Source organism: Gekko japonicus, unplaced genomic scaffold, assembly GCF_001447785.1.
Source record: "Gekko japonicus isolate JY-2015 unplaced genomic scaffold, Gekko_japonicus_V1.1 scaffold2783, whole genome shotgun sequence".
Lineage (NCBI taxonomy): Eukaryota > Metazoa > Chordata > Lepidosauria > Squamata > Gekkonidae > Gekko > Gekko japonicus.
The window spans coordinates 23,841-35,395 of NW_015161487.1; positions in this window are offsets into that span (position 1 = coordinate 23,841).

The window sequence follows — 11,555 nt, forward strand, 5'->3', positions numbered from 1 at the left end:
TCTCGGGGCACAGCTGTGTATTCCCTTGACTCCGACCGTGATGCCCAGTGGTTCAAACCAGGCCCTGCCCAGTAGGCTGACCAGGTTCCCCTCAACCACCACCAGGTCCAAAAGTCCCGAAAATCCTCTAAACTTCACCCTGAAAGTCCCCACCCCCCTGATGGGAACCAGGTTTCTTTGAAAGTCCACCAGGCTCAGGTGTGACACCGGCGAAGCGTTTCCACTGAGATTATGGACGCCGCTGACTCAGAGTCCACTTCCATTTGGCAGGGGGCCCCCTCTATCTGCACGGTAAGCTGGATTTTTGGGGCACCTTCTGCGTTGGGGATGCGAAGTACCTGTTGCGACGGTTGCTCCGTGAGGAGGTAGAGTTCGGATGCCTCTGCGGATGTCCCGTGGGTGGCGGCAGACGGACGGCGTGGTTGAGTCGGAGCTTGTTGGCGCCTGGTTCCTTTGGACCGGCAGACGCGTGCAAGGTGTCCTTGCTTCCCACAAGTGTGGCACATTGCGTCGCGGAACCTGCAGGACCGGCGCTCGTGTTCCTCGCCGCAACTGGCGCATGTGGAGCGGCCGGCGGGCTTGTGTCCGGGGTTGCCTGGGGCCGGTGGCTGTCGGACGAGGCGGACATTGGACGAGGCGGACGTCTTCTTCCTCGGAGTCCTCGGTGTCTCCGTCGGGGAGTACTTGGTGCGCTGCTGAGGTTTGGCGATGGGAGTCCTTGTGCGCGATGGCGAGTTGTAGGGCCGCCTCCAGTTTGATGTCGGCGGTCCCAACCATCTTCCTCCGCAGTTTGAGGTCGCTGAGGCCCCACGCGAACTGCGTGAGCAGGTTCTCCTCCACCTTGGTGAAGGAGCAGTCCATCGCCAGCTGGCGCAGGGCGGCCATGAAAGCTGCGGCCGACTCGCCCAATTTCTGCACGCAGGCCTGGAAAGCCAGCTGCCTTGCCAGCGTTGTCGGCCGTGGCGTGAGGTACCTGGTGAGGGCGTTGATGATTTCCTCGTAGGTACATTCCAGGATGGACCGGGGCGTGAGGAGACCTTTGGCGAGGCGGACCGTCGTCACTCCGCAGGAGCTCAGGAGCAGCGCCCGTGTCTTGCCGGCGTCAGTGACGTCATTGTACTCAAGGTGGCATGTCAGCTGGTCGGTCCACGAGTCCCAGAGTTCGGGTTGGGCGGGATCGAAGATCTCCAGATTCCCTCAGTTGGAGGCCATGGCGTAGCGGTAGCGCGGTGCTGCGGTTCGTTGTGGCGGTGCGGTGTGGCTGGTGCGCGATGCGGAGTGCGGTGCTGCAGGAACGGAGCTTAGTGTGCGCTGGTGTGAGCCAGGCCCGACTCAGCGGGATCCCATCCTCATCGCCACTGAAAAGTACTGGGTTCGCCACATGGAGGACTCGGATGACGACATGCGGTTGCACACGTTTATTGAGTACTTAACAACAGAACAACAACGGCCCTGCAAGGCCAACTATATACACCCCCGTCCCCGGGCCTCCCACTCCATCGGAGGGTTTGAATTTCCCGCCACGGAGCCCATTGGTCAGCTAGGGTGGGGAACTAGGATCCGAGGTCCTATTGTCCTGAGGAGCCAAGCTCCAGTCTTTCTTGCGGGTGCCTTGTGGCGGACCGCATACATAACAATTGGCTTGTCCTGTTTAAAATATTTCCAGGACCAACAACCTTTGGCTCCCATGTTCCAATAGGGTTGCCAAACTCCAGATGGGGCTTGTGGATGTGGAATATCAGCTGACCTCCGGACAACAGAGATTGGCTCCTCTGCAAAGGATGGGCACTATGGCATCGTACCCTGCTGAGGTCCCTCCTCTCCCCAAACTCTGCCCTTCCCAGGATCTACTTCCAAAATCTCCAGGAATTTCCAATCCAAGAGTTGGCAACACTAATGTTTCAGACATTGCCTGACCAGAAAGGGAGGAGACAGGAAAAGTGTCAGGCCAGGAAGAGGCAAAAAGGAGCAGTAATGACAACTGCTCCAGCACCACAGGAGGGGGGGGGGCCCTGTGCTGCCTCTTTTATCCCCATAGCCCATTTGAAGGGGGAACCAATGAGGACAGCTTGATAAAGGGCCTCCAGCATGGTGTAGAGGTAAGAGGGCCAGCATGGTGTAGTGGTTAAGAGCAGTGGACTCTTAAGAGACTCTGGAGAACGGGGTTTGATTCCCCTCTCCTCCTCCACATGAAGCCTGCATGTCACCTTGCAGGGCCCAGTCCCCAAAGCATGGGGATGTGTCATTTGGGGTGGGCCAAAGATTATTTTGGGGTGCAGCCTGGCTCCAGTGTCTGCTTGTGTGATTGTCCTAGGGGCAGTGCACTTTGGAGCAGCTGGCACCAGAACCGCGCTTTGGACCAGCACACAGAGTGTGTCCCCTCGAAGGGGAGAGTCCTGTGAATGTGGGGGTATAGGATACGTGGTGGTCCAGACCTTATTTTGGGGTTCAGAGCTTTCCAACTCACTCTCCCTAGTGTTTCTGACTACTTCACGAATAAGTAACGAATAAGGAATGAAGAAGGAAGTGCGAATAAGGAACGAACTTCAGCCTCCTTGGGTGACCTTGAGCAGAGAGGAAGGGAAGGAGATTGTAAGCCGCTTTGAGACTCCTTCAGGTAGAGAAAAGCGGGATATAAGAACTCTTCTTCTGCTTCTGCTTCTCCTCCTCCTCCTCCTCCTCCTCCAAAGTCCGCCCAGGCAGGCTTCCTCCATTTCCCCATGTCTATATATAAAACCTATGCAGGGTTCAAACAATCAATTATGATCAAGAGTTGTGATTAGTATTAGGGTCATTTCAATACTAGGAGATTAAAATAGAGACATCATTCCGCTGAGGTCGCCATGTTTATCTGCCGCAGCAGAAACTAGCAGGTGGCACCTTAAATACTAACCAAATGTTATTCCAGTTCAATATGGTTTCATGGATTACGGTATATATTTTTTCATACACCGTGAAAGTGAAACCCCTTCTTCACTTTGCATCTAAATGCTGGAATAAAATGTTAAGGTGCCACTAGACTCCTGCTGATTAACATAGGTAAAGGTAAAGGTTCCCTTGCTCGAAAGCCAGTCGGATCCGACTCTAGGGTTGCGGTGCTCATCTCCGTTTCCAAGCCGAAGAGCCAGCGCTGTCCAAAGACGTTTCTGTGGTCATGTGGCCGGCATGACTAAACGCCAAGGCACACAGAATGCTGTTACCTTCCCACCGAAGTGGTACCTATTTATCTACTTGCAATTCCTTGCTTTCGAACTGCTAGGTTGGCAGGAGCTGGAACTAGAGACGGGAGCTCACTCCGTCATGTGGCACCCGGGTCTCGAACTGCTGAACTACTGACCTTCCACAGCCTGCAGTTCAGCATCTTAACCACTTGAGCCACCGCAGCTCCTCGATTAACATAGAACATGTAATAAAGCAAACAGATGTGATAAAAAGCCAGCATTAGGATGCTGAGGGAAGGGTCAAGCAAAACCCAGCCTATGGGCCATAGGAGGAGGTCAAGAAACTTTCCAAATCCTTTCTCAAGTCCAGAAAGTCCCACTCAAAACTGTATCTCTACATTGGCATGAATCTGCTCCCCCAAATCCAATCACTTCTGAATTTATGCCTCTCTGTAGCAATATAATCATCAGTCACAGGTAGCGTTGGTCAAGGAAAATTGGACCCCCAGTTCAATTCCTTGTTCTTGCATTAAAACATTGGTTCAGGCTTCATATCAACATTTAGGCCTGAAACTTGGGGAAAGAGATCAAAGGGAAACGTCTGGGGTTTGTCATGAGAAAATTGACAAGTCTGACTTGGTGCCTTTGAATAACAGTGACAAGAGGCCACATCATTTGGTCACCCGGAAGGGTGGGGCGCCAACACACACACACCTGCTTCTTTTGATGCTTTGTTTTACACTTCAGAGAGAAAACATCCTGTCATAAGCTGTTCCTCCTGTGAGCCATTTGTTGTCACAGTTTCATGCCAGAAAACTTCAATGGTCTATATTTTGTATTGGCTCAAGGGCCCTAGTCTATGCAAATTTTAGACTTTAAGAAGTTTAGCTTTCCTGCTGTTAGTTGTTTGTTGGAGCAAGCCAGCTTCAGCTCTCCTGGAGGCAATGGGCTAACCCCATCATGGGTTTGACATGGGCCTGGCACACAAAGAGACTTGAACAGATGCTTGACTTCATCCAAGAAGAGTAACCGATGGTAACCAGAATTTAGGATATAGTGTGTAGCTAGAACTTATAATGTAGATTTCTTGTTTTCCTCCTCATTGTTTTTTTCTTTGAAATATTCCTCCACTCTTTAATAAATAGATACTTTTAATATATCTGTTGTTCTGTGCTTCAGAAGCTTTAATCTAATTCCATTACCATAGACTTAAAGCGTCCACCTACTTGTTAATTATTAGTGGAAACTCATTCTGCAAGTGGCCAACCTTGCAGGGCTGATTTCCTGGTTTATTCCCAGGAAGATTGGAAGTTTGCCCTTTGACATCTAATCATGAGATAGTCAAAAGGACTGGTGGGAGACTATCCCACTGGTGTGTGGACTCACACTCCAGGGTTGTTTTGTAATTTTGAGCTCAGCCCACCCATACCAAGGATCCCATGGATTGGGAATTCTTGATAGTGGCATGAGAAGAAACTAGTTCACTGTGCCATCAAAGAAACATCCTAGGCAGAGAAGACAGTTATATAATCCACAAGTGGTGGAATCGCAAGGACATGTGAGGGAAGGATCTCATTTTCCCCTCCTCTACTCTCTTCCTTCCCTTCCCTCAAAGCCCCCATAGCCTCTCCCCTTTTCCTGCTTCCTTTTCTCCTACCTTCATATACCCCATCTTCCCTCCCCCTGGCAGCCTCTCCCTGGGAAAACTACTAGCCAACTGCAGTTTCAGATTTTTCTGCAAACCTGAGGCTTTTTCTCGGGTTTGTAGAAAGATCTATCTTGTCTAGCCATGGCTCCAGTCTCTGGATTTAAGTATCCACAGATAGGTCTATGCTGAGAATTAGACATATTGATGATATTTTTATTTTATTTTATTTATTTGACTTTTCACCCCACCCTCCCAGCCGAAGCCGGCTCAGGGCAGCTTACATAAAACAGATAATTACATTAAAACATAAATTATGATTAAAACCATTCTAAAACCATAATAAAGTGCTAGTAATCATTGGTAATTGTTGTTGTCCGTAAACGGTAGCAGCCATCATTCACAGTTCTCAGCTCACAGTCAGTTCACAGTGTTCATTTTGGTTGTTCCTGCAGAACTTGCTGTACTTTAGGCTGTGGCAGTTTCCGGAATCCAGGGCCCTTTCCCATTCCACCATCCAATGTTCTTTATTGGTGGTGGCGGCGGCTCCCAAAAGCCTGGTGGAAGAGCTCCGTTTTACAGGCCCTGCGGAACTGTAAAAGGTCCCACAGGGCCCTGATCTCCTCTGGGAGCTCATTCCACCAGATTGGGGCTGCCACCAAGAAAGCCCTGGTCCTGGTTATTGACAACCTAGCCTCCTTAAGGCCTGGGAGGGCCAGTCGGTTCCGAGCCCCTGACCTCAGTGCTCTCTGGGGGACATATGGGGAAAGGCAGTCCCTCAGGTATTGTACATCATTCCACTTTTTAAAGCACACTAAGATACTTTTTACTACACTGTAAAAATAAACACGGCAATGGAGACTCTAAAGTGGCGACTTGCGGCATCTTCCTACTGCAAGAAACGATACTGTGGTAGCCTCAAGCTGCTAGGCACACACTCCTTCACCTAGCCCAGACTTTGGCTCTGACTCTCTGCCTTCTTTAGTCCTGGGGGAGACTCTAGGGGTGCTGGAGTTTGGATGGGTCCACTGATGGGGTTCCTTGTCCTATTCCACTGGCTCTTGATCTGGAGCCTCCTGTGGCATCGAATGCAGTGGTCTCTCCCCTGGAGGTTCTGGAGTGCAGGAAGCCTCAGGTACAGTGAGGACCGCAGGGACTCCTCAGCCTTTGAGGAGTCTTCCTGCCAAGTTGAGGTTGGGTCTGGGCAGGCCCTGACACCTATGAAGGCCAGTGTTGTCTACTCGGGCCGGCAGAGGCTCTCCACTAGAAGCAGCGGAATAAGATCTGGCTAAGTTTCACAATGCATTAATAAGTATGTGGCGTCAAGTCACAGCTGACTTATGGTGACCCCACCACGGGGGTTTCTAGGGACGTGAAAAGCAGAGGTGACTTGCCATGGCCTTCCTCTGCAGTGCCTTCCTTGGCGGCCTCCCATCCAAGTACCAGCCCTGCTTAGCATTTCTCGTCCAAGGCAATACATGGAGGATAATACATACCCTTAAACTCCACAAGCATCAGTCACTTTATGAAAATGCCATCCTGGACAATTCTGTTTCACACATCTTGTGGAAGGATAGGAGTGTGAGAACCTCCTTGACTTCATCAGGAAGGTCATTCCAGGTGATGTGAGCCACCACCAACGTTCCCTCTAAGCTATGGAGTCTTCTGAGCAAAAATTCTACTTTGTGAGCTACTGGCATGAAAGTGGTGAGCGAGCGATTTGGCTGCTGCATAAATTCGTTTGCTCTGGAGCCCTCCTTCCTGAGCAAAGACGAAAATCTGTGAGCTGGAGGCTTAAAAACTGTGAGCTAACTCACACTAACTCAGCTTAGAGGGAACCTTGGCCACAACAGGGAACAGCTGGGCATGGGCAGCTGTTGATCTGCATGCAAGATCTGCTAGGGGAGAGAAAAAAGACCTGTTTTGCACTCCAAAGCCTTTCCTCCTTTCCTTTCTTTTGTACCATCAGGGTCTCTATTGGGGGGGGGAGTGAGTAATAAATGAATAAATAAATAGAAGCCCAGCTCTGATCCATTATAGTTAATCCATGGTTCCCCCTTTCTGGGCGGGTGGAGGGACACAGCTCTCTCTTTCCCGCTGAGGCCCTGCCACATCTCTCTGGGTTAGTCTCCAGCTCTTCCAGAGCTTCTGTTTTGCAGCGCTAGTTAACATTTCAGCGTCTACTGTTCACCAGCTGCCAAAGTAAACCATGAGAGGCACTGCTGGCCATATCACTTTGTTTACCGTAAATTGTCATGCAGCATGATATTTATTTACGGCATGCGCACAGCTTGGTGCAGTTATACTTTAGGTGCATGTCTGAACCACGCCTCAAAAACTCATTGTACACACCCAGCAAACAGATGTGTCTCAATAAAAGATTTATGTGCCATAGCTACGCTTGAAAAGAAGTGTGAAAAGAGCACTTTTGAAAAGAAAAGGCCTCCTTTCTTCTGTACCTATGCATTATTTCTGTGCTGTGCTTCTCATTTCAGTCAAGTTCCCGTCCGTGAAAAATCATTTCCATCAACATCAATTCACTTTCTTTACATCGTAGACAAAGAGTAGAGGGGTGCTATGCTGGGGGGCTGAGATCAGGACCTAGGAGAGTCAGTTTGGTGTAGTGGTTAAGTGCGCGGACTCTAATCCGGGAGAACTGGGTTTGATTTCCCTTGCCTCCACTTGCAGCTGCAGGATGACCATGGGCAAGCCATAGTTCTGTCAGAGCTGTTCTATCAAGGACAGTTCTGGAAAGAGCTCTCTCAGCCCCACCTACTTCACAGGGTGTTTGTTGTGGGGAATGGAAGGGAGTTTGTAAGCCACTCTGAGACTCTGAGTGAAGGGCAGGGTATAAATCCAATCTCCTCCTCCTCCTCCTCCTCGGGTATAAATCCAATATCCTCCTCCTCCTCCTCCTCCTCCTCCTCTTCTTCTTCTTCGTCTTCTTGGAGAAGATATGAAGGATTCTGATTCCCAGCCTCAGTGCCGTTTCCTTCAGGCTCTCCATAAAGACCCCATGCCAGTTCCAGAAAATCCAGCGATTTTGCCTTCCAGTATCTACAGTGATAGCCCTCTAGCTTCCACTTTCCTCCCTGTAGCCAATGTGATAATTCTTCCTGGCAAGATTTAATGGAACCAAATCTGAACGGCAAGTTTTGGGGTCCCTCAGAACTCTTCCTTGTTCTGGAAGTTCAAGGAAAACTGGGTTCAATGGTGTTTTTACCTACCTATCTCCATGTCTGCAGAATGCATCATTACAAGCTGGAGGAATAAAGTTTGGACATATATTTTTACACTCTCACCACTCCCCAAACGTTGAGAGTTTCCAGGGGCAGTGCTGAAGGATTTTGTTCCCTTTGGGTGAGAGAGCACTGGAGATTTATAGGATTTGTACATATCCCAAATGTTGAACACATGCTACTAGTGACAATACATAATAAGACAAGGTGGATGTAAATGCTCCCTCTAAGCTGTGGAGTCTTGTGAGCAAAGATTCTACTTTGTGAGCTACTGGCATTAAAGTTGTGAGCGAGCAATTTGGCTACTGCATACATTAGTTTCCTCTGGAGCCATCCTTCCTGAGCTGAGACAAAAATGTGTGAGCCGGAGGCTAAAAAACTGTGAGCTAGCTCACACTAACTCAGCTTAGAGGGAACACATGTTGCATAAATGCTACAACCAGTGAGTAAGAGTAATGCAACAAGATGAGCCACATTCAGTGGGATACTTGGGTCCCTGCCACACGGCAGGGAAAAAGCCTCTAAAAGCGCGGCTTTTAAAAGCCACGCCAAAGTTGACACGCCGCGGCGGGATCCCATGGATCCCCTGGCCGCGGCGCCTTTTCTCCCCGAGGAGAAAACATGGCCCTGACGGGGAGCCTGCCGAATTGTGCATGTCGGAGCATACGCAGTTCGGCTAGGAGCTGGGGATGCGCCGGCGCAAAGATGCGCTGGCGAGCCGACGGCCCAGCTTGCGGCGTGTCGTCTGGATGAACTACCTCGGTAAGTGGTTCACTTTTGACGCGCCGCATCCGGGGGAAGGGACAGATTGGAGACGGGAGCGCAACGCCAGCCAGATGTTGGCGTGGGATCGCGCCCGTTTGCTCCGTCTCCAATCTGGCCCACTCCCGGGCCAAAACGCCTCGTATGAACGGGGCCTTGATGTAGCGTGAGCCTCTAGTCTGAAGGAGCCTCAGGGAGTTCTTACTTTTTTCCTCCACACCTCTGTCAATACAAAGAGAGCAGATATATATCAAATATGTGTCACTTACTGTAAAATAACTTCTATTATTACTGAACTACAAAAGACTTGATAAATCAGTTAGTAGGCAGAACTCAACAGAGATTACATAACAATACATAGATAAATACACATAAGGTTAAATAAATATGACTAAAAAGGAAGTGAAAAAAAGTCTTTCAGAAGGAAAAGTCCCTCAGGCAAAACCATATTTGCTTCCTGGTCTGCATCCAAAAAGGACAAAAATGTTTTCAGAAGAAGAAGAAGAGGAGGAGGAGGAGGAGATTGGATTTATACCCCGCCCTTCACTCGGAGTCTCAGAGCGGCTTACAAACTCCCATCCCTCCCCTTCCCCACAACAGACACCCTGTGAGGTAAGTGGGGCTGAGGGAGCTCTTTCAAAAACTGCCCCTGCAAGGACAGCTCTTGTCAGCACTTTGGCTTGCCCAAGGTCATCCAGCAGCTGCAAGTGGAGGAGTGGGGAATCAAACCTGGTTCTCCCAGATTAGAGTCCGCACACTTAACCACTAGAAGTGAAGTCAAGTGAAGACTTTTAGCTCAGGCCTATTATGCACCCACAGCTTATTTCTGATTTTCACTGAAGTCGAGTTGTAGAGCTTGACTTCAGATGTTGTGCATGCACTCTGCCCTTTTCTTTTTTCTCACATCCCCCCCACCCCCAGGAATCACAGAGTATTTATTCTGCATACCAATGAGAAAAACCGGACCTTGTGTTGTGGTGCCAAAACATGGCCAGACACATGTTTGCCAACCAGTGCCACTTTTCAGGAGTGGGTGGCTAGTTGTTTGCTCTGTCCCTTTTGTATATCAACAGTGGCGTGTTCTGGACGAGGAAACCTCAGGTAGCTGCTGTTGGGGTTTGTGCAGCTGGGCGGGTTGATGTCTTCAACCTTTTTGAAAGAACACTTTAGTTGCTTTCTGAAGTCTGCTAGTCACAGCTGCTGGTTTGTGGTTTGGATAGCCACCAATGTTCCCTCTAAGCTGTGGAGTTTTGCGAGCAAAAATTCTACTTTGTGAGCTCCTGGCATTAAAGCGGTGAGTGAGTGAGTTGGTTGCTGCATAAATCAGTTTGCTCTGGAGCTCTCCTTCCTGAGCTAAGACAGAAATGTGTGAGCTGGAGGCTAAAAAACCATGAGCTTGCTCATACTAACTCAGCTTAGAGAGAACACTGATAGCCACCATGTTTGGTCTTTCTTTTAAAAAAAATATTAAATAAACCTTTTAAAACTTTCATTGACTCATTTCACCAGCGTTTGGCTCCTATTACTGCCTTTCGTGTGCTTTCATGCTTATAGCAGGAACTTTTATCATGAGCTACGTGATGTCTGAAAACCTGCATTGGGGAAGGGGGGCTCATTTCCAACAGCCGCAGGAGTCTATGCACAGGTCCTATAGAGTATGTGACGCTGCTTCCTCCTACTTTTATAGTAGAAAGCCTTGATCAGCTTCATCTTTGTCCTTCAACACAGACCAGGGCATTTCTTTCAGGGAAGCCAAGAAAGTGTTAACCAGGGCTTTTTTTGTAGAAAAAGCCCAGCAGGAACTCATTAGCATAATAAGCCATACCCAATAGCAGAAACTCATTAGCATATTAGGCCACAGCCCTGACAGCACCACTCGTTAGCATATTAGGCCACACCCCCATGTTACCAGAAGTGTGGTCATCCAGCCACACCCACCTTTTGCTTCTTATTCTGTTTACCTTGTTTGTTGTCAAAACCCAGGACTTTTTTTGTAGCAGGAACTCCTTTGCATGTTAGGCATGACAGCACAGCTCATTAGCACATTAGGCCGCACCCCCATGTTACCAGAAGTATGGCGATCCGGCCACACCCACCTTTTGCTTGTTATTCTGTTTACCTTGTTTGTTGTCAAAACCCAGGGCTTTTTTTTGTAGCAGGAACTCCTTTGCATGTTAGGCCACACGCCCCTAATGTAGCCAATCCTAATGAGTTTCTGCTGTTGGGTGTGGCCTGTTATGCTAATGAGTTCCTGCTGGGTGTGGCCAACTCGGGAGCCAGCCGGAACTCCGTTCCTGTGCGTTCCTGCCCAAAAATAGCCCCAGTTTTAACACATTTGCTCCTTCGTTTGGAAATATGTGCAAGATTTGATATTATGCCTCGATCCAACCAGGGACAAAACCAGCTCAAAATTTTATTTATTTATTTTTATTTATTTTTAAATTTATATCCCGCCCTCCCTGAAGGTTCAGGTTGGCTCACAAGGGGCATAAATGCCGAAGTTAAAACAATAAAACAACACAAAACAGTATAAAACACAATAAATACAATTCACTAAAAATTCATTCCACGGTGCTCTAAGGATATTTAACTATAGATGTCGTTAACCCCTCCCCCATTTCTGTCCCACAGCAGCAAACCTGAGCTGTTGGGCTTAGAGAGAACCACGTGGTCAGGGTCACTAAACCAATTTACATTGTAATGGTGAGGATTTGAACCCAGATCACCGAGATCATCGTATAATCAAGG